At 38.0% G+C, this 22,965-nt stretch overlaps 1 non-coding gene and 1 pseudogene across 1 annotated transcript; both read right to left on the reverse strand.

The window, feature by feature from the left end:
* Positions 1-5,311: 5,311 nt before the first annotated feature.
* Positions 5,312-5,383, reverse strand: TRNAP-AGG (transfer RNA proline (anticodon AGG)). Its single transcript has one exon. It is a non-coding gene; the product is annotated as a tRNA-Pro (tRNA).
* An 11,397-nt stretch (positions 5,384-16,780) lies between these two features.
* Positions 16,781-20,821, reverse strand: LOC127757161 (uncharacterized; annotated as a pseudogene).
* Between the last annotated feature and the right edge of the window lie 2,144 nt (positions 20,822-22,965).

Genomic DNA, 22,965 nt, shown 5'->3' on the forward strand with positions numbered 1-22,965 from the left:
CTTTTTACCAGCATCTATCCGGTGCTATACGTTGCAGAAATAAGGAATGGGTAATTTCTGTAAAAAAAAATAGTCAAAACTTTTTTTTTGATTAAAATGGCTCCTCCGGTTTCTGATGTTTGGCAAAATTGTAAAATTTTATATTGGGGAAATATCAGGTGAAAACGAATTAAATGTTAAAAACTTGTAAAAATCATACCTAAAAGTTTTGTAAATTTATGAAAAAAAAATACTAGAGATAGGTGTAGATATGAAATACATTCTCACCAAATATCAAGTTCAAACTCAACTTTATTTAGGAGTAATAAAAAGACAAATTTCAGGTGAATAGCACTATTCAGCTGAAATTTATCCTTTTTTTTTCTTTTAAATGAAGTTGAGTTTGGAGTTGAGATTTGGAGAGAATGTATTTCATATCTACACCTATCTCTAGTTATTTTTTTTATGAATTTAAGTTTTAGGTATGATTTTAACGAGTTTTCAACACTTAGCTCGTTTTCACCGGATATGTCCTCTTTTATATATGTATATATGTATATATATGTATATATATATATATATATATATATATATATATATATATATATATATATATATATATATATATATATATATATATATATATATATATATATATATATATATATATCAGAACTGTGCTTATTTTGAGAATTTGAGGCTTTGGTGCAAAACACAAAACAAGACCATATATTTTAAAAATATCGAAAAAATGTGTCGAAGGTGGTGACGCTCTGCTAGTTAGAAAAAAATAATTATGTCAGTAATTCAATTTTCTTACTAAGTGAAAAAATAGAGTCAATAGTACATAGGACACATGTTCACATATACTTAAATTACGTTTTTTTTTACATATTGTTATAATTATCATAAAACACTTTAGATAGGTAAATAAAATAAATCTGTTTTAGCCAAGTAAGTAAAGCAAGAAGATGGTAACTTTTTAAGAAATAGAATGATGAGAGGTGTACGTGTAACCATCAATCTCTAGGAACAACCCTCCTTGATATTGTCTTTTTTTCTTGCATCCGTTTATGCCACGGGAGATGTACTGTAAAATGTATACTACATGGCTAAGGGCTCTGCATTTACATAGTAAAATTAAAGATCTAAGTACTCAACAGTCGGACCATTTCACATGTGTTGGGTGTCACATCGGATGTTTGACCGAATATTGGAAGGGGTTTTCAGACACGAATGAAAAAACTAATTTTATAACTTGCCTGGAAACGCGAGATGAATCTTTTCAGCCTAATTAATCCGATTTTAAAAAATACATATTTTTATGTGAAATATATTATATGTTGTATAAATTAAAGCATATAATATTGATTTTGATAAATTTAATTGGCTTTTATGTAAACTTATTCACATTATTTTCAATTCATCATATTTTAAATAATATTTTGTAGGATCATAGGAATCGAGATACTATCTAAGATTTTATAGGATTGTGCAGAAATAAATAGTAAGATCGAGATATTATGAAAATAAAATTAGGATACTATATAGGATGTGTATCGTTTCAACTTGGTAGGTATATTAAGTTATGTATAGGGGTACTAACAACCTTGATGTAACTTAGCTTTTCAGTTGCACAGAAAAAAGAATGAGAAGAGTCATTAAAAATTGAATAATTGAGTATTAGCTACTATTAAAACTTATAAGTAGATTTATTTGTTTTTAAAAACTTTTATATAAAAATATCGTTTAGTAATTTAGAAAATATGTTTATAGTAAACAAGGAAGTAGCTTCCCCCAGAAAAAAACCTAAACAAATATAGACCAAATCATTTTACTCGTGGATATTGTGCACATAAAATTGGGTCCATTGAGGGTTTTTAGTAAGGTCAGAAATATATACCTCTTATTTAGGGGTGGACGAAAAACTCGTGACTCGTGACCAGCTCGTCTTGGCTCGTTGTATTTTTCTAACGAGTCGAGCTAGTATTTTAGCTCATTAGAGATAACGAGCCAGCTCAAGCTGGCTCGCGAGCCAAGACATCAAGTCAGAAGTCTAAAATGGCCATCCTTCTGGCCCAACTAGGACCAACTATGCCATGCTACAATGGTGTGTTCACGTGATGAGGGCATGTGGGGCCACTGGCCAGCCTCACGCTCGTAGATAGGGGATAAATCAGTAGACAATGAACTAAGAAACCGAGAGGAGCGAGGAGCTGATTTCGCCGGCCTGCCGCTCGCCCGATCTGCTAGTTGCGGGCGTACCCTGCTGCCGAAGCTACGGGATGCGGGCAAGCGGTGGCCATCAGTCTGAGGCTACAGGAACTGGTGGCGTCAGGCTCATGCCGCCGGATCCGATGGTCTCCTAGAAGCACATGAAGCCATGGCGGTGAGGGGAACCCGGTGGCCGACGATGATGCAGAGGAAGCCCGGCGGGAGGCAGTCCCAGAGTCCTTCCTCGAGCTCTGTCCAGCCAATCTTTATTGGACGGCGTATCTCGCTCTCACCACCACCATCTCTGATCGTTGGCGCCGCCGCAAGGGGTGGGCTCGCCACGCCACCGTCGGAGCCCGTCGATGTCCAGCCGCTCGTAGCAGCAGTGCAACACCAGCACTAGGCCAACACACGTTCTTCCTGGCCTTCTCCGAGTCGAATCGATCCCAACTCCAGCGCCCGACAACGCCGTCTTTGCCGCCAGCCACCTTCTGCATTGCCTGGCTCACGAGCCAAATTCAAAACGAGCCGAGCCGAGCTAGCAGTTTAGCTCGTTAGGATAACGAGCCGAGCCGAGCCAGCTTGATATCCACCCCTACTCTTATCTCGATCTGTTTGAGCGTGTATTAGAGCGTACATTCATCCGTGCAGGTGTGCGACTGCCATGTAACATAGTAAAACTGTATTCTTCCAACTATTAAATTCCAATAAGCCAGAGGGATATATACATTACAGTATACATGCGAGAACAGGTCAAACAGAAGTCGGCATGGATGCGTACATGGATCGTGTGAACAGCACGAAGAACAAAACAAGGCAAGGTCGAGAAGAATTGGCATTGTTCAAAGACGTGAATTAAATTGACTCGAGGGTCGATCGAGAATTTGCGACCGATCGTTCTTCTTCAGATCATTCATATTACTCTCACCGTGTTTAGTTCCATTTCAAAAAAAAAATTTAAGTATACGAACACACATTTGAAGTATTAAATATAGACTAATAATAAAACAAATTATAGTAAACTGCGAGACGAATCTATTAAGCCTAATTAATTCATCATTAGTAAATGTTTACTGTAGCACCACATTATCAAATTATACCGTAATTAGACTCAAAAGATCCGTCTCGCAATTTATATATAAACTGTGTAATTGGTTTTTTTTATCCATATTTAATATTTCATACATGTGTCCAAACATTTAATATTTAATGTAACGGAAAAGTTGGAAGTTCAGGGGGAAATGAGCACAGCCTCTATCGTTGAGATCTGCACATATGCATGAACCTAGGGCGTTTAATTTCCAAGCATTTTCCTGCAGTTTCAGTTTTCGTTCAGAGTTCAGACAGGGCATATAATACACGGCAGAGGCGACAGTACAAGGTTTGCTGTTGAAGAGGCAATCTGGTCCAACGTTTTGACACAAGTACAGATCCGGCCATCCTTGACATGAGTAATCTGTGTTGAGCTAATGGGGTCCGTTTTGGATGACTTTTCTCCAACGGTTAAAAATTATATTTTCCCTGCAAAAAATATCCCGTTTAAGATATAAGTATTAGATGATCCGTCACCAATATAAGTCATCTTTATCGGGTCATAGTTCTAACATATTACAGATGATCTATAACAGATCACAACCTTACCCGGTCACCAATTTAAAGTAATCACAATTTACAGTAATCTTTGTCGTGTCGTAGTTCGAACGTACGACTACTGTAGAGGATGCGCTATGTGTGGAAGGTACTACATACTAATACTGAGGTACAGGGTTCATCAAAGCTATACATTGCTTTCAACTTAGACCCCGTTATTTCTCGTTAAGATATATATTTACTTCGTTTTTTTTACACGTTTTCCAAACTATCTATATAAAAATTGCTTTAAAGTATCAGATAAATTTATTTTTAAAGTTGATAATAATTAAAACTTAATTAATCATGTACTAATAGTTTTATTTTTTAACTTCATTTTCATCATCAATAAACGAACACCACCTTAATACAGTGCGCGGTCGTTGCGACAAATCTATCTCTACTTAAATAGTATCGGGAACTATGAATATTTCGAAACAAGTTCTTTCGCACACTTAAAGTTGGTTACGTGAATTCATTAGAATGTATTATTTTGATGTATTTAACAGAGTTTTAATAACACTTCCATTATAATAAAAGTTGTTACATGAGAGAAAGCATATACGAGATATTTTTTTTAAATAATGGAATGAAACATGCACGGTTCATGAATTTAACTATATATTAGAGTTCAATCATGGTGCTTACGATAATATTGCTCTCATGGGACCATGCGAGTGTTTGTTAATGTTTCGAGAGTAGTAAGATAAATGCACGGTCGTTTTTTTTTTTTGCAATTTTTTAGGAAAAACTAAACGGTTAACATAAAAAGTCGTAGTTATATCCCGTTGGGCTTTCTCTCAATACTCACATCTGCCTTATTTGCAGTCAAACCATATACTTTCTGCTCGATTCTTACCATTCTCAATTCTCAGTGGCAGAAGCCCATAAAAAATCTATATAAAATTTAATCTCCATTATGTTGCAGTGCGCAAGCGAAAGTGAATTGCATCGATGTTTTCTAAATGATCAAGATAAAAAAAAATGATTTATTATGTGTAGGATCAAAATAAACAAGTTGCACTGATGTATTGTGAAGTATCAAGTAAAACTGGAAAATTGCATCGATGTATTATGAAGGACCAAAATATAAAAATGCAACGATATATGCTGAAGAATCAAAACAAAAAATGATTTATTCTAAAGAACCAAAATGTAAAAATATCGATGTTTTCTCAAGGATGAAAATATAAAATATTCTAAAGGATCAAATTAAAAAATCTCAATGTATTATGAAGGATGAAAAATATAAAAAAAAATTGATAAAATAATATTTAAAAAATACTTATTATTAAGGATCAAAATGAGAAAAAATTAAAAAATCTCAATGTATTATGAAGGATGAAAAATATAAAAAAATTGATAAAATAATATTTAAAAAATGCAACGATGTATGCTGAAGGATGAAAATAAAAAATACTTATTATAAAGGATCAAAATGAGAAAATATCGATGTATTCTCTAGAATGAAAATAAAAATTGTAAAAACGGGGCATTCCGAGAATTGAACTCGGGACCTCTCGCACCCTAAGCGAGAATCATACCACTAGACCAAATGCCCGTTTACATTTACGTGTTCCCAAAGTTATATCTGGTAGTATTGTTCACAACAAAGTTGGTAGAATATATATTTAGAAGTCATATTGAACTTTACTGCTTTCTCTTTTAGCATTCTGAATATTTTTTTATATTTCCCAGTAACACCTATTAAAATAATCCTACGTCTGAAACACAACATGTGATTTGATTAGTTTATTTGGTTTCTTCGGAATTTTGTTTCTGGATCTAGTTTAATAATAGAGCAAATTGTTAGTAATAAATTTATACTACAACTAATACTTACTATAATAGATGAGCTATAAGTTTATCTATCTCTTTCTTCTCGTTTTCTCTTTCTCTCACATGTGTATTTAATATATGAGTAAATTGCATTGGTGGTACACAAACTTGTTAGGTGGGTGCAATTTAGTACATAAACTTGTAAAATGTTCGTTTCAGTACATGAACTTGTCTAGTTCGTGCGAACGAGGACCAAAATAACTTGGCAATGTCAATTTTATGAAGTTGATGTTGATTAGGATGCGACGTGTATACCTGTAGCGAGTATGCATAGGACATGCAATATTTATAAATTTAGTCTCTACTTTATCCTTCATCATTGAAATGATGAATTTTATATGTTTCTAACCCTTATATCAGTGCTCGATATTTTTAAATCCTATTCTATATTTTATTGAATAGGTGTAAGTCTAGTGGCAACCTTCTCATATATATATATATATATATATATATATATATATATATATATATATATATATATATATATATATATATATATATATATATGTTTACATAGCATCCTAATCAGCCCCTAAATCAATAGGATTAGTCATATAGTGTCCTTTTTGACTTCTCCCGCACGCACCACGCAAGTTCATGCACCAAAACGAGCATTTTACAAGTTTGTGCACTATATTGCACCCACCTGACAAGTTCGTGTACCGACGATGCAATTTACTCTTAATATATCTATCTTGGAGCATGTACAGAGTTAGCTCCTGCATGAGTCAACCTCCATTCTTTTTCTTTATCTCTCTTATTCACATAAGCATATAGTCGTTTTATAGCTTGCTATTATATATACTTGCTCTAAGTCATTTCGGCTCATATATAGCTGGTGAAAACTAAAAAGTTGAACCAGAAAATAAATAGAAATGCAATTTGGTTCAGTCTTTGGTTTATTTTTCCCACCCTACATATAATCTTTTCCCATAGCATCGATTGGATTTTTCTTTTTTCAGGCAGATCTGCTAGCTGACTAGACCCTAGCTAGTGATGTCTACAGCCAGCTCAATCGTTCTCTAAGGCATGAATACGTATTAATTCAGTTAGAGGCAATGACTGTGACCTCTTCCTACCATGATCCCGTTCTTCCATCTTATTCGCTGGATTATTAAAAAATATTAGTTAAGAAATACCTTTTTTTTAAAAAAAAAGACTTTCTTCTACTATATATAGTGCTTATATTACTTATTTTAATCTATTTATAAATATTTTTTAATTATTTAAGTCGTTGCTATAGTTAAGTAGATAATTCGTGACAATAATTCACTTAACTAAAACTGGGCCCAGTCAGACCACGACCTTGGCTGAGGTGATGAGAAAGTTATTTCTGTTTGGAACGTGGAGCCGTATCCTCCAAGTGTATCAATGACAAATCCTTGGCTGTTCATTATTTTTTTATCTTGTGGTATTGCAAGGTTTTCGTTAACTTGTGCATGAGCTGCACTTTGCGAGCTTGCAGCGAAATCATATTTTTACAGGTTTTTAGTTACATGCAATGTGTTTATATGCGCTTGTAGAGTTATTATGGCTGCCTGCAAAAATGATTTGTATGTTTGGCAACAATAATGTGTGTTTTCAAGCTAAGCACTAATATTACAGTAGCGAACATTTATGGATATTTTGGCCACTTCAAAGAAATAAAAGAACTAAAGGTGCCATGAGATCAGGAGGTTTTCTTCGTTGGCTCGAGGACAAACTAAAATTTAAGGGAACAAGATTGTGAGGAACTTGAGTGGGCTTCTAGGAATGGCTGGCCCAGCCCATGGTGCATCCCACTCCCTGGCCCAAGCAAGTACAAAGAGGTGAGGATTACAAAAGTAACAACGGCAACCATTGGGGATGATCGAATGTTAGGAAGCCAGAAGGCGACGGCGATGGCTTGGGTCTGGGTTTGGATCCTCGTTGATCTCTTTCTCTCTCTCTCTCTAGCTTCTCCATTGTTTCTTCCATAACCATTCAATACCTATATATATCCACTAGTTGTTCTCCTCTGTTTTCTCACCAAATACTGTGAGTTGTATGAGATATTGTTGGTGTTTTGAGTTTGTCATTTGAGTTGGAGAAGAGGTTCCTAACACGGCGGCAACGATTTCTATCGGTGGATGTGTCTCTGTGGTGGCAAGGTGTGTGAAAGATGAGACAGGGAGGAGCGGTGGTATCCCTAAGTGGCGGCGTAGATAGGTGATGAAAACTGAAATATGAGGTGCTTCAATGGTAGGTGAGTTGCTTGTGAAGATCAGTGGAATGACATAGGTCAGAAATATGAGATAAGGAATTCTCGATGGTACGGTGCGTTCGCCATAAAATTTGGCATTCAAACTGAGTCATAAACAAAATATTGGTCTTTGAAACATGTGTTTGGTTTAGAGATGAGATGGAATGGGTTATATCCATCTCTGTTTTTTATTTGGTTCAAGAGATGTAACGAGAACGAATCCTATTTTTTTTTGTTTGGTTTGAAGGATATGATGAGTTGAAATGATCATATCCCTTGTTTGGGTGGAGGGATGAAGGTGGGATGCTTGGATAGAGTTAACTACTCACATTAGTTGGTGAGGTTACCTCTTAGAATGTACACATTACAAAATAACATTTAGACATGAAGACCACACTTTTTGAAACTAAATATTGTTCATATAACTATATTTGAAAATAAAATACAATTCATACCACATAGTCCATTAAAAAATCATAAATAATTAGCATACATCTTCTTGTATCAATCCGTACATAGAAAATTCAAGCCACACACATAATAGTAAATTAAAGTCTTACACATAATAACAATTTAAGGTCTTAGACATAATAACAAATTGAAGTCTTGCACCTACTAGTGAGTTCTCTACCTCAAAACATATTGGCAGTTTAAGCCTTACATAATACTCCCTCCATCTATTTTTGATAGTTATATTTCATCTTGGCACACAGACCAAGGATAAGTAATTTTACTTATCATCCATTTAAACATGCTACTAGTCATTCCTCGTAAACAAGAGATTCATTAATATTTACATTTCTCAATGCCCATGTAGCCAATCATGTGTGGAAGAATGGAAAATCATGCATTAAATCCGAGAAAGTCAGGGGAATCCTAATGGGCGGGTGATCGCTCCCTCCCCTCCCCAGCTATCACCCGCCCCCTCCTCCTGTACACATTACCTCCTTTCCCCCTTTCTCCTCCCCTTCTTCTTTTTCTACTAGACCATAAATATTAGAATTCAAATTTAAATTTGAAAACGGGTATGTAAACTTTTTACTTATAAACTTTGGGTCTATAAACTAATATTTGAATTTGAATTCAAATTCAAATTTGAAACAGGTATATAAACTTTTGACCTATAAACTTTGGGTCTATAAACTAATATTTAATTTAAATTCAAACTTTAAACGGGTATGTAAACTTTTTATTTATAAACTTTGGGTCTATGAACTATTATTTGAATTCAAATTCAAATTTGAAACGGGTATATAAACTTTAGGTCTACAAACTTTAGGTCTATAAACTTTAGATGTATAGGAATACTATATATAAAAAATATTTGAATTCAAATTCAAATTTGAATCGGATATATAAACTTTTGACTTATAAACTTTAGGTCTATAAACTTTAGATGTATAGAAATACTATATATAAAAAATATTTGAATTCAAATTCAAATTTGAATCGGATATATAAACTTTTGACTTATAAACTTTGGGTCTCTAAATGTGTAAACTTGAGGTGTATAAACTTTAGGTGCATAAACTTACTAAAATAGGAAAGTAATACGGTGCCAAAAAAGGAAACCAGGTGGAGGGAGAGAGAGGGAGGGGGGAGCGAATTGATCGCTACCCCCACCGCCTGGCGAGCGATCGCCTATTAGCCTTTCCGAGAAAGTCATTAATATGATAGGTTGTTGGATTGAAATATGCCTATCAAAAATAAAATTTTCAGATTTGAAAATATGACTATCAAAAGTAGATGGAGGGAGTAGCAACATAGGCCAACTAGCAACAGATAAAACCAAAAAAACTATTCAACTCATCCAACAACCCTACATTGATCCAGGAAACTTCTCACCGATGAACATAGCAACCGAATGTAGCTTGTTTTCAAATGGAAGTCCATCGAAAGCTCTAGCAATGTGAGGGTTGGCCACCAAATGAGCACAATAAAAAGTTTGTGGATCTCTTGAAAACTGGGAAGGTTTTTCAATGTGTCAAATAAACCTTTTGGCAGCTTACTGTCTGGCTCACCGACCTTTAGTATAGCAGCGACAGCTTGTCACCAACACTAGTGAATGCACCAATCAGCCCCTCATCTTCATTTTCTTGTGTTTTGGCTTTCTTTGACTTGCTTGCAAATGATACCTCTGAACGATCATCAGTAGTGCTAGGTCCATCATTTTCTTCATCATTTACAGCTTGGACATCTTTTGTTCCTACGACTGAACAGAGTCCTTTGCATACTTTCCTGTAGCCATGGTCCTACCAAATAGTGTATCTCATCATAGTGCGCAAGAAGTTTGTTAAAATAATCAGCATCAACCTTTTTATCTTTCCATGAAACAAAAGTTATTGTATAAGTAAATGCAATAAAAAATGAAACAAAGAACCCACAAGGTCAAGACATATACGTTAATATAGCCATTATAGTGCTCAACATCAAGAGTATGTAATAATGAATTGTTTTCTCATCCCAACCAGCAGCTCTAATTCACTTGCAATTGTGACCTTCATGAAGTAATAGTTTCATATAAGTTGAACACATTTTAACATTGAAGTACCGAGCAAAACGTGAAACTGTTGTTTAGGTGAATTGTGCCTAAAACATCCCGTATACCCATAGAACAGGTTGTCTACCTAAATAACCCTTTCATAAGGTATTGCACGGCGGATGTATATAAATATGTTACGGCGCAGGTTTGTTAGTTGGTATCGTACTAAATTAAAGCAAAGCAAGTGAATAGTGGTGCATAAGGGCATAGTGTTGGCCTATTGTTTCGAAAGACCCAACTTGCAGAGATCGTACCATCCATTCTCTAGGTTTTAGAGGACTAGATTATAGGAGGCCTCACAATCTTGTTCTCCCGTTATCTATCATCTATCAGGTGAGCTGCACTTTTGGATAAAAGTGGCACGCTTTTCAAACTGTTAAACGGTGTGTTCCATAATTCATTCTTCCAACATATCATTTTCAGAGACATTACATTAAGCATATTCACATTACATAGGTACCAACATACTCTTTCCTTGCTTGACTACTTGCTAATGACAACTACCAATATCACCAGCAACAACAAAGCTTGCACAACTGCAAGGTACACTAGCATCCGTCCCAATGCTGCAAATCCCTTCAATTCTAAGCCCTCAATCCCCATCGACGATATTGCTTCAACATTAAACTTCTCATGTTCTGTCTGATGTCCCAGACCTACACGGCCATTGGCCAAAAATTGCTCATATTGACCTTCCTACATAAAAAATCTGCAAGCATATGGTGTCTGCAAAAAAAAAAAAGATTGAATCAACAGACCAAACAACAAAAAATCGAATGCAACTAATTCTAAAGCATCTACTCACATGCTCAAGATTAGGGCACTTCACAAACTTCTTGTTTGGATTCTTCAGGATCCTTGACGTTCATTCTTCCAGGTGGGTCCCGCACAATGGACAATTGCCCAAGAACAACTCACTGGTGCGGCGACGAACGGCCTTAAAAGAAACAGAGCCATCCATCTTCACCGCTTCTAGGGCTGCTCGCTCGCCGCAGCCACCGAAGCCGAGTTGTTCTTCGTCGCCACCGTCGCCGAAGCCTCCGCTGCCACTGCCGCCACCGCCGCAAGCTAGGGTTAGGGTTATGGATTGGGGATTTTCTCCTCGGTGGTGGGTGGCGACGAAAGTGACTGACTCCGTTTCAACGACCGAACCGAGTCGGTATAGATGGCGACGCCCGAGGGTAATCTGGGCATTTTGAAAAAAATGAGACCACTTTCAGCCGAGAAATGATAAAATAATGGCCATGGTGTCCTACGGCAAATTACACAGTTTTTTAATGTCCTGGGGCAGCGCAACGTTTTCACGGTGTCCCTCAGCTAATTACACGATTTTTGCGTGTCCTATAGCAAATTTTGCCTACGATTATTGTAATCTAGAATATTGAGCCGGATTACTATAAAGCAAGATTATAATATGCTAGAATAGAATAAACTATGAGTTGTTTGTTTCGTTGGATTATTGGAGGCATGGATTACTGGTTTGAAAGGCTAAAGTCTATAATACCCTCGGCTATTTTGGTCGCCTGGAACCGCGACGCCCACCAGGTGCGTAGCCACCCGCCGGAGCATCGCCACCGCACGTCGCCATGATTTGCTAGGTCATCTCCAACTCTCGACCTGTTCTGGAGTGGGGGAGAGGGAATAACGATAAAGTGAGAGATACGAGGTATGGATGGCAGAGGTGGGTAATTTCTTTCCAGTATTTGGGGTAGTGGGTCTTTAGCCACCCAATAATCTGAAAAAACACCTTTGTAGGAGACTACCAAATTATACTAATCTGCGTTCTAGATTATAATAATCTATTTATTTATTTCAGGTTACTTCTAATAATCTAGACTATAATAATCTTTAGCTGAATCAAACAGGGCCTTAGTAGCGATTAAGGTTGTCGGTGATATGGGCCCCGGGGGTATGCAAGTGTGGGGAAGTCTCCTTCCTGTCCAGCCACGCGGCCCTACAGCCTGGCTCTCCCACCACACCTCGGACGATGCAGAGGCAGCCAGAGGGCCTCGAGGTGCCACGTCACGCCCCTCGGGCCCTCGCGCTGCCTCACCCCGAGGCCCTCGCCTAACCGCCACGTGGCGGAGGGAGCGAGTGGGGCGGAGACCCAGGCCATCAGTACACAACGCCCCAACCGTCCCTCACCGCATTAAATGCGGTGAGGGCGGACGTGCGGCGCAACCCGATTGATGCACGTCAATCGCGCGTGACCGGATTGTGACCGGCCTGTCGCTGGTCACATCCGATAGAACAGGCGGCGGTGCCCCCACGTTCCGCCCTGTGCGCAGCGGAGTGGGGGCAGGTATGCCCCGTCCCATCAAAGCATCATCTGGAGCCCCCTCCACGTGAGATGGACCGCCAAAAGTCTCCATTCATTAAAGGGGAATGACAAGGGTGTCCCCCGTGTCAGGCGGCAGGCGACGCTGGGCCCCACTCGAGGACGGACGGCTGCTTAGCTTTCGGGCGAAGGCACGAAAGGTGGTCCGGTCCAAGCGGAGTGGGTCCCCCTCCCGTGAAGGAGTAGGTAGAGGCGGTGTATGTGGTATCCCCTTGAACTATAAAAGGAGGACCTTACCCACCGAAGAGACAGACGACTCTTAGTGAGCCTAAACACAAAGGGAAGAAGAGTGAGAGTGCTCCCTGGTGTTTTAGGGACCTTTGTAGCTTTCAACCTTAAATCCCACACACAGGAGTAGGGTATTACGCTCCATAGCGGCCCGAACCTGCATAATCCCGGCTCTCACGCGCGGTCTCGGAAGACTCTAGGTGGATACACGTTCTTGATCAATGCGCCCTTTCCCCTGACCGAACTCACAAAGGGGGGTCTCACAACCTCCCGCTAGAGAGGATCACTCCTCGACAAAGGTTGAGGAGAAAAGACTTTGGTACCCCTCATTTTGCGAGGAATACTTAGAGGTGAGAAGGTGGTTAGGGGTAAGATAAGAAGAAAATATAAAGGAACAATAGGAATATATATTAAAACGACCAATACAACATTATTAAAATAAATATATATTCAATATTAATCAGGCTAACCCAGAGTTCTCCTGGCCAGCCTTCTTCTGCATGTTGGCCTTCAAGAGCTTCGCCTTCTTGCCAAGTTAGTGATCATGAAGTCTGTGATCATGAACGCCTTCCCCTAGGCCTCACCCTCCACAATGTTGGTGTGAATCTTCTCTAGCTCAAAAACCTCGAAGAGAGATATGGCAGCTTGGTGGAGAGTCTCCTCTCAATGACTCCTAATAGCATTGGATCCTCTGTTGTTTTTCAAAGGTTTTTTTAAAAGGAATAGGGGATAGATGGATGAATCATTGGTCGGCTAAATCGTGGTATTTACACATAACAAACCGTTGGGAACATGCCCTTACTCAGGAACGACGGTGATCAATTAATGGTGTCTCCTCGTGTCTCTAACATGAACAACTCTTTGATTTTCACCATTGAAAATACTTAGTTATCATGTGATATCCCAAATCCTAATGACGAATTTCGTTGTGCTTGTGACGACCCTATTTGCCTCTAGGACCAATTTTTATAAACAAGATCTTGAGTAGTCACTAGAACTAGCCGAGCCTAAACTTTTGGATGATTTTTCTGAAAATTCATCATAGAGCAATGATGGATAACCTATTCATCAAAGGCAATCCGTCAAGTAAGGCTAGAGCAAAAAAAATGGCATATTACATATACAATTACATTCACAGAATCTCAACAATAATTACATTCACATTCACATACCTTCAAGACAATTTTTGCTACAAGACATCCCAAATTTCTGGTTTATCTAGAGAACACCGCACGAAGTCACTTTTGGGAGAAAACACTATGTAAATGTGGTTATTTGACAAGGAACTTTGTGCCCATTAAATTAGTGTTTTCGAGCTTATGAGGTGAGAGGTGACCCACTTTTTCACGCGACGTGACCAAATTGCCTCTACGTGTTAACAGGCTCAGAGGTAGCACGTCATGTTTCACTGAGTATGGTTTTATCCACACAAGCATATCAAGTTGAGCATGGTAGAGCTTACAATGTAATTAACACAAATGCAAGGACAAGCAAACATAGAAAATCGAAGGACAAATCAATGACCAACTAAACAATCCATCTTCACCTCCTCACCACCGTGGAGGAAGCGATCATCGCTGCCTTCGGGGTACCAGGCCAGATTCAAGTCACAGGCGTCGATGGCTGACTCAAGACTGGTTTGGCTCGAACCAGATGAACATGAGCAAAACACACCGGGGCAATTTGATCATGCCATGTCAAAATGTGCCCCCTTCTCGTCTCATCGGCCCGAAAAGGCGTGGTGTCCTCCTAGGCAAATAACCACATTTACAGGGTGCATTTCTCCAAAAGTGATTTTGTGCAATGCCCTACAGCTAAAACCACAGTTTTGATGTCTGTGGCAAAATTTGCCTATAGTCAATCATGTCCACATCCACATAAGCAATTCACACCCAAATAAATTAACATATCCACAATCCACATCTATATCCACATCAAAAGTTCTAAAATTAAAATTAATTATGCATAAATCCTCATCTTACGCTCTAAAAATTTATTGTCTTACACAAATCACTCTTAATGGTCATTAGTCGATAGTTGATTAATATTGTTACTAATGGATATATCCATGCAAATTCATCAAGTGTCCCATCAAGGATCACAACATTTCAAATTGATGGCACAACAAAGTGATCTAGAAAATGTTATGGATTTACCAAAACTTCTACCGATTCATTCTGCTAGGTCAATCAATACACCTTGTTATGAACTCGACATGTGAATAGGCCTCTTATCTTTATCCATGATTCCCTATCTACTCTAGATTCCATCCTTCTGTGTGGGGGTATGTTTTCATATCAGGATTCCCTATCTACTCTAGATTCCATCCTTCTGTGTGGGGGTATATTTTCATATCGACATGTGAATAGGTCTCTTATCTTATCCAGGATTCCCTATCTACTCTAGATTCCATCCTTCTGTGCGGGGGTATGTTTTCATATCGACATGTGAATAGGTCTCTTATCTTTATCCAGGATTCCCTATCTACTCTAGATTCCATCCTTCTGTGTGGGGGTATGTTTTCATATAGGAAATGATATATGGTGGCCACACCAAGGTATGTCTATGTATGTGGGGCATCCCATATTTAGTATACTACCAAAACAAGTTTATAATTCTAGCCTTAGTGTTTAGAACCCTATTCACCCCATCTTGGGATATCAAGCATATATGTAGACGTATTTTGGACCTAATCGACTAATCTCGGTGGATCTGATGTCTGGCTTGATTATTAGATGTTTCTCGGGGCCATATGTTTATACCAAAATAGGTCTCCTCATACTCTATATTCATCAAGAACTCATAAAGATAATCTTGAAAATATTTAATATTTACTACAGTTTTGGTCAAAGTCCAAGTAGATCATCAAAATCTTGTCAAAGTTGGTGTCAACGTTTGGAATCATCATATCCTTGTTTAAGGGATCTTTCCATATAGGTCTATAGGATTTCTTGTCAAAGTTGGTGTCAACGTTTGGAATCATCATATTCTTGTTGAAGGGATCTTTCCATATAGGTCTATAAGATTACTTATATGGGCAAGTGTATTCATATGTCGAGATCTTTTCATATAGGTCTATAGGATTATTGTATTCATATGTCGAGATCTTTCCATATAGGTCTATAGGATTACTTATATGGGCCAGTGTATTCATATATCTCTAGGATATGCGGGCCAAGTTGATGTATTCATGTGTCTCTGGGGTCACATGATATATTAAATTATTAAATTATGATATATTAAATCATTTAATTTGCATGCCACAAACATAACATAGCAATATAAACAACTCTACAATAAAATCCAAAAGTTATTGGGAACTCCCTATATATTTTTAAGACAGTATAAAGGGGCTATGAGTTAAAAAAAGTTAAACACTCTTACATGGCGTGAGGTCTAAAATAGGAGTTCAAGAAAAGATGAAACAGACTCTTACATGGTTTAAAACTAAACTAGAAAATTGAATTTAATGATATTGGCAATTTTGGAGCCTTTAGAATAATCTTGTGCACACGCTAACACGATCGAATGCCCGCGTGCTTCCAACAAATCCATAGAACCAGAGAACTCATACTCCCTCCATAAAAAATAAACCAATTCCTATATCTAGCTATAAACCTGGACCAGTACTTAGTCTAGATTAATAACTAGCATTGATTATTTTTGAAACGAAAGGAGTATATCTTAGTACTCTAAGGTATTAGAATCTACCACAAATTATCACTAGATAGTGTGTGGTGTATTCCGAGTACCTGCTCAAGAGCCGTAAAACCACTCCCAAGGAAGGGCGTCACTCCACCATCTTGAATTTCTTCGCGCCGTCGTCGTCGTTTGCTTCAAAACCTCCCATCATCTCCCCCTCCATGGTAGCCAGCAGCGCGCCTCCGCGCCGCATCTGCTGGATCAGCTCCTCCACCCCCGGAGTTTGCCGGACCACCAAGCCGATCACCCTTCCATGGCTCCCTGCAGGCACAGCAGGACGCCCTCCGCTAGCTGCCGTGCTCTTCTCCTGCACTACGTCCACGCCAATGTGGGCAGCCGTCACCGACGACGAGGACGGCGACGACGGCTGCTGCTTGATCACTGCCGTTTCCTGCAGGTTACTGTTTGGTTTCTTGATCCGTTGCTGTGTCTCGTCACCCTGAAACTGTGTGTTCTCTTGCTCCTGCTTGACACGCTGATCTGAACCACGCTGCTGCTCAGCCGCCATGGCTGCAGCTTGTTGCTCGTCTCCTCCTCTACGTTTAAATACTCCCCAGAGGTAGTGCTTCCCTTGAAAAGCTGCAGAGAAATAAGAGAGTAGGATGGTCAATTTTGTTGCACATACGAGGAAAGCTGACCCAAAAATAATTAAGTAAAGCCTGTTTAGTTCCCAAAAACTTTTCGCAAAAACATCACGTCAAATCTTTGGGCACATGTATAGAGCATTAAATAGAGATAAAAAGAAAAACTAATTGCACAGTTTACATGTAAATCGCGAGACGAATCTTTTGAGCCTAATTAGTCCATGATTAGTAATAAGTGCTTACAGTAACCCACATGTGCTAATGATGGCTTAATTAGGTTCAAAAGATTCGTCTCGCGGTTTCCAGGCGAGTTATGAAATTAGTTTTTTCATTCGTGTCCGAAAACCCCTTCCGACATCCAGTCAAACGTTTAATGTGACACCAAAAAATGTTCATTTCACCAACTAAACAGGCCCTAATCTGAACTTTTATGACTAATAATCAATCAGAAAGGAGCTATGTTGCCTAGGCTACTGTCACTCATGTACGTGCATAATTAATGTTTCCATCTTTCATATTTTCAACTAATTTTATACATCCCTTTTTATAAGTTTAAGGATCCATCTACAGATCGGACGCCTAATATTTTAATCAAAAAATCAGGCGCCTCCTCCTACCTTTTTTACTGCCACCACGTTTTACTGCCACCACGTAGATGCAAGCCACTGCATCAGAAGAAGCCATGCATTCATAGAGTAGCACTAAACAATAGTAGGATGGTTATAGGTTTTTTTACAAACTTCAAACTATTTTTTCTCTTAAGTTACTTATCCAATTCATAATTCGATTGCACCACTAAATTTGTTACAATTAAATCTTTACAACAAGACCACACATGATTATATTTCGACAAAAAAAAATATTTTAGCTTTTTATTGATATTTTTTTGAATGTTGCATATAGTCTCTTTTGATGTTTCAACCAGTAGTTTTACGCGTGTACTCGTGATGTTTCATTATGTACGGATCAAATGTTGCAGTAGATTTTGATATTATGGTAGACGCCGTTGCAACAAATCACGCGCATATTATGGAAACCTTCTATTAAGGAAATCCGTTTCATTTTTTGTTCCACAAAAAATGTTTCACATAGTGTACTCACAATGTTTCACTATTTATAGATCTAACATTGCAGTGAACGAAATATTCCTTTGCAACAAAGAACCCACATATTTTGAAACACCCTATTAAGGGAAATTAGTTTATTTTTGTTCCACCGAAAAATGTTTCACCTAGTGTACTCACAATGTATCACTATGTATGGATCAAATGTTACAGTGAACTGAAACATTCTTTCGCTATTTACTGAAACATTTCGCTATTTACTGAAACATTGTTTTTATATAAGGTGAAACAATACCCGATTTAAACAAGTGAAACATTTTCGACCTACTGAGTGAAACAATTCCGATATACTTGGTGGAACATCTGCAACATTTAAAAATAATTCAATTACTATTTTTTTCATCGGAATATATCCATGTGTGGTCTTGTTTTGAAGATTTAATTGCAACGAATTTAATGGTGCAATCGGATCATGATTTGGATAAGTAATTTAAGAAAAAAATCAATTTAAAGTTAGCTTAAAAAGTTATACATGCATGCATGATGACGTCACCCCGATTCCTAGTTGCTTCCTGCTTCTCTTCATAGGCAGTGACTTGCATGCATGCCAGACAGGACTGTGGATGGTATAACAGCCCGATAACTTTTCCCTTCCATCGGGCGACCGACAACAATCATTTTTTGTAAGTTTAAGTGTCTAAATAAATAATAATTTAAAGAACACTGTAGTGCAGCCTACATCCTAGCAATTAGGTGGCACTTGAGAAAATAATATAAGATGCTCTATAGCGATTCACCTCAGCTTTATGTTAAAATGATCTAGAAGAGAGATAAGACAAGATGCATACTTTGATATTTTCAGGCAATAGTGTAGAAGGAAACATTAGCATCTGAGCTTCACCAATAACAGCAGATAAGGCCATATCCTTCTCCACGATTTCCTTAACTAGCTGATCCATGCCTTTATCTAGCCTATTACATATGAAAGAAGAAAGTTATGAGACATTAATTTCACATTTCACATAGAGCACGGGATAGTGATACTGCAACTAATTGCAAAAGTAAGGTACCTCATTTTAGGGGGGAAGAAATACAAGCCAATGCTGTCATCTGTGGGACTTGATGCCTCCAAACTCTTAGGCCAGACCACTGACCTAGAAAGCTTTGTCACTTGGACAATTGAAGGTATTGATACCGACAAATCCCACACTTTCTTGCATGATTTGGTTGATAGATGTGCTGAGAATGGTATATAATCATTGCCCCCAATCTTAAAGATTCCTCTGTTGACATAAACAAAACCAAAAGATTAGAATAAAGAAAAACATATACAACGATACTTCAAAGAGAAATACGAAACATCAACGATATATACCTCCAGATAGGTTCATCAATTGGTTGTATACAATGATAGAACTGTCTCTTGATAGACTCTGCGGCAATTGGCATAGCGACTTTGGTTGAATCTTTAATATCCATAGGATTTTTGTCATCATAATCATCCTCTTCATCAACATTTACAATATATCGTCTCCATTTCTTAGTAGGCCTTAGATTCTTATAATCTTCACACTCATCTCTATCATGTTTCTTAGGCCCATCTTTTGTCAATGGGCTAGGATTTGGAACTTCATTCCCCTTCGTGTTATCCTTATAATGATCACCATATGTAGAAGGAATGTAATCTCTCTTCAAACTCTTAGTTGAGCCTAAATTTACATGTTTACGATCGCTCATCGTAACTTCACCACATATCTTATCACATTTATTGTCTTCGTATGAATTGCCCTTGTGCACCATGAGTTCCTTTGCAGACTCTTTTGAAATAGAATAATTTTTCACCTTGCAAGATTTCAATTCTTCACCACTATTATCATTTGCCATTGTTGATTGCCCCTTTAAGCTAACACCGCGTACCGATCCACGCATTTGTTTTGGGCGAATTGGTTGTGGATTTGACTTTAAAACTGATCTAGCTGGAATTCCTTTCTTCGTGCGCACCAATGCATGAATTGGGTGCGCACGAATTGGGGACGTTAGTTGTGGATTTGACTTTTCAATCGAGTTAGCTAGCAATCCTTCCTTTCTGAGCATAGGTGCAAGCACATGATTTGACTTGGAATCACCTTTAGCCATTGGACCTATGTTTTTATCCGTTAGCTGGGTAAACGGTGGCCTGATGCTACTCTTGCTAGGATATAGCACTGGTATTTGCAACGTAACCTTCTTTTGTTTATCCTTTAAATAATTCCACTTATACGTCCTCTCATCAGCAATTATAGCTTTGAATTTGTCATCGTAGCCCCTTCTATTTTCATCATGGTTATGATTTCCCTTTTTAGGTAGCTTATATGCCATATTGGTTCTCTTGACTTCATTTATTATTTGTTTCATCAAGGGCTTTGGTTTATACTTGCCTATCCCATATGTGCTAGGTATTCGACCAAAATTTATACCTCTATGTTGACTTTGAGTATACATATCACTTGATACACGTGTCACAAAGGGCTATTTTGATTCAAAAAATATCTATAAAAAAGAAGCAGAGTTATTAAAACACATTTTGTATGAAATTTAAAATGAAACTAGTAAAGATAGCCACTCGTTTCCTACTCCCTCAGTCCCTAAATGTAGGTCTAGCTTATGAATCTAGACCGCAATCTTACATTTTGGGACGGATAGAACTACTAACAACCAAAAAAATCTAAATTATAAAGGTTAATAAAAAATAATAAAAATCTAAATTAAAACAAACCTATGACAATGGGAAAAAAAAGAACAGAAGAATCGAGAGAAATATAGCAAAAAAATGCAATCAAACCATTGATTATATATAATATTGAGAATAGAAGAATCGAGAGAAATATAGCAAAAAAAATGCAATCAAACCATTGATTATATATAATATTGAGGTATCAGGTGATATCAAATTACTTTTAAATTCTCCTATGGATACTTTTGATACTTGAGTAATAAGCATAACGGCCCTATTGTTCTGATGGAGAGAATAACCTATAATTAGCTTTTCGGGATATTTCCAAACGAACAATTACAAAGAAATATTTCATCTTCTTATTTTTATTATGGTGCAATTTTATGTATCCCTCTATTCGTCTAGTAGATTGAGGGCCTGTTTGGTACAGCTCCGACTCCTAAATTTAGCTCTAGGAGTTGGGTCTGGAGTGGAGTTGTGAAGTTGCCTAAACCCAGCTCCACAACTCTAATTAATTTTGTGAGAGAGCTCCACCCAGTACTACTCCCATTTTTAGTGGAGCTGAAACTGTTTGGCTGAACTCCAGCTCTAGGAGGGGTGAAGCTGGAACTGGAGCTGTGCCAAACAGGCCCTGAATGTACATAAATGGCTATAACAGAGTTTATGCTATTCATAACAACTATACCAAGGGTCTAATAAGGCTACTATGAAATATTTACTCATGGGTAGGACAACTTGGCTATATGGTTCATTTGAGGCGGGGAAGATCAAGCTTCAAGAAATCATGAACTTTCTATTACTAAAATATAGCAACTAGTATTGTATGTAGTATATATTAGATTTGTCTAAATTTGTAATTCGATTAATAGTTATATATATATATATATATATATATATATATATATATATATATCATTTTATATATTGGGCTATTTTTAAAGATAGAGGGAGTACTACATAGATTCCCTTTTGCATCTAAGAACGATCTGATGTAAAAAGGTAAACGATTATATAGATATCATCTACCTAAACTACCCTCGTTGGGTAAAATTAACCACCGGAGCTGCGTGCGCGATTTTGTGCATTGTGTTCCAGCGTTAGCTAGCTAGCTGCACATGCTGGAAAGCATGTAGCCATGTACACATGTCCATGCATCCAATTAATGGAAAGCTAATTAATTATGTCCATGCACTTAATCTCATCGTCTGATCAGCCGATATAGTGCTGGAACCAATTGCTCGATCGATGGAATTTTAATTCCAGGATGGCATGTATACACCACCACTATATATCCCCTTTTAACTATCGCAATCTTAGTAAAGATCTAACGCTAACCCAAATAACTATAAACTCAGATCGATCGATCGATCACCACAAAAATCCGGCCGATAGAGCTAATTTAACTTAAAAAATTCTTAAGCGAGCGATCCACATGATGAATTATAAATTAATCTCGTAAATTCTAAATTCTAAACTGATATAGTAGATGATCGAGTTCGCGATCACGGCCTGCTTGCTGTCTTGCGCTAATCCACCTCCGCTAGAGACGATGAAGACACACCACGCCTCGCCGAGATCGCCGGAAACGAGTCACGCACCTCCCCGAGATCGCCGGAAACAACAAGTCGATCGGCAAGATCGATATGGCCGGAGAGACAACGCGATCGATCTCCGGAAACAAGTCGGCGACCAAACTGAGATGGATCGCCGGAAACAAGCTAAGTCGGCGACCAAACCGAGATGGATCGCCAGAAACAAGCTAAGTCGGCGACCAAACAGAGATCGCCGGAGAAGGAAGGGCAGATGCGGCGGCGATGAGGAGAAGAGAATCTGGAGGCGGGTGTGTAGCGTAGGGTGGGTGTAGTTATATAGGGGAGGGCACAGGTCGGTTCGGCGGACTCAGCTCCGAGTC

This window comes from Oryza glaberrima, chromosome 12 (assembly GCF_000147395.1).
Source record: "Oryza glaberrima chromosome 12, OglaRS2, whole genome shotgun sequence".
Classification (NCBI taxonomy): domain Eukaryota; kingdom Viridiplantae; phylum Streptophyta; class Magnoliopsida; order Poales; family Poaceae; genus Oryza; species Oryza glaberrima.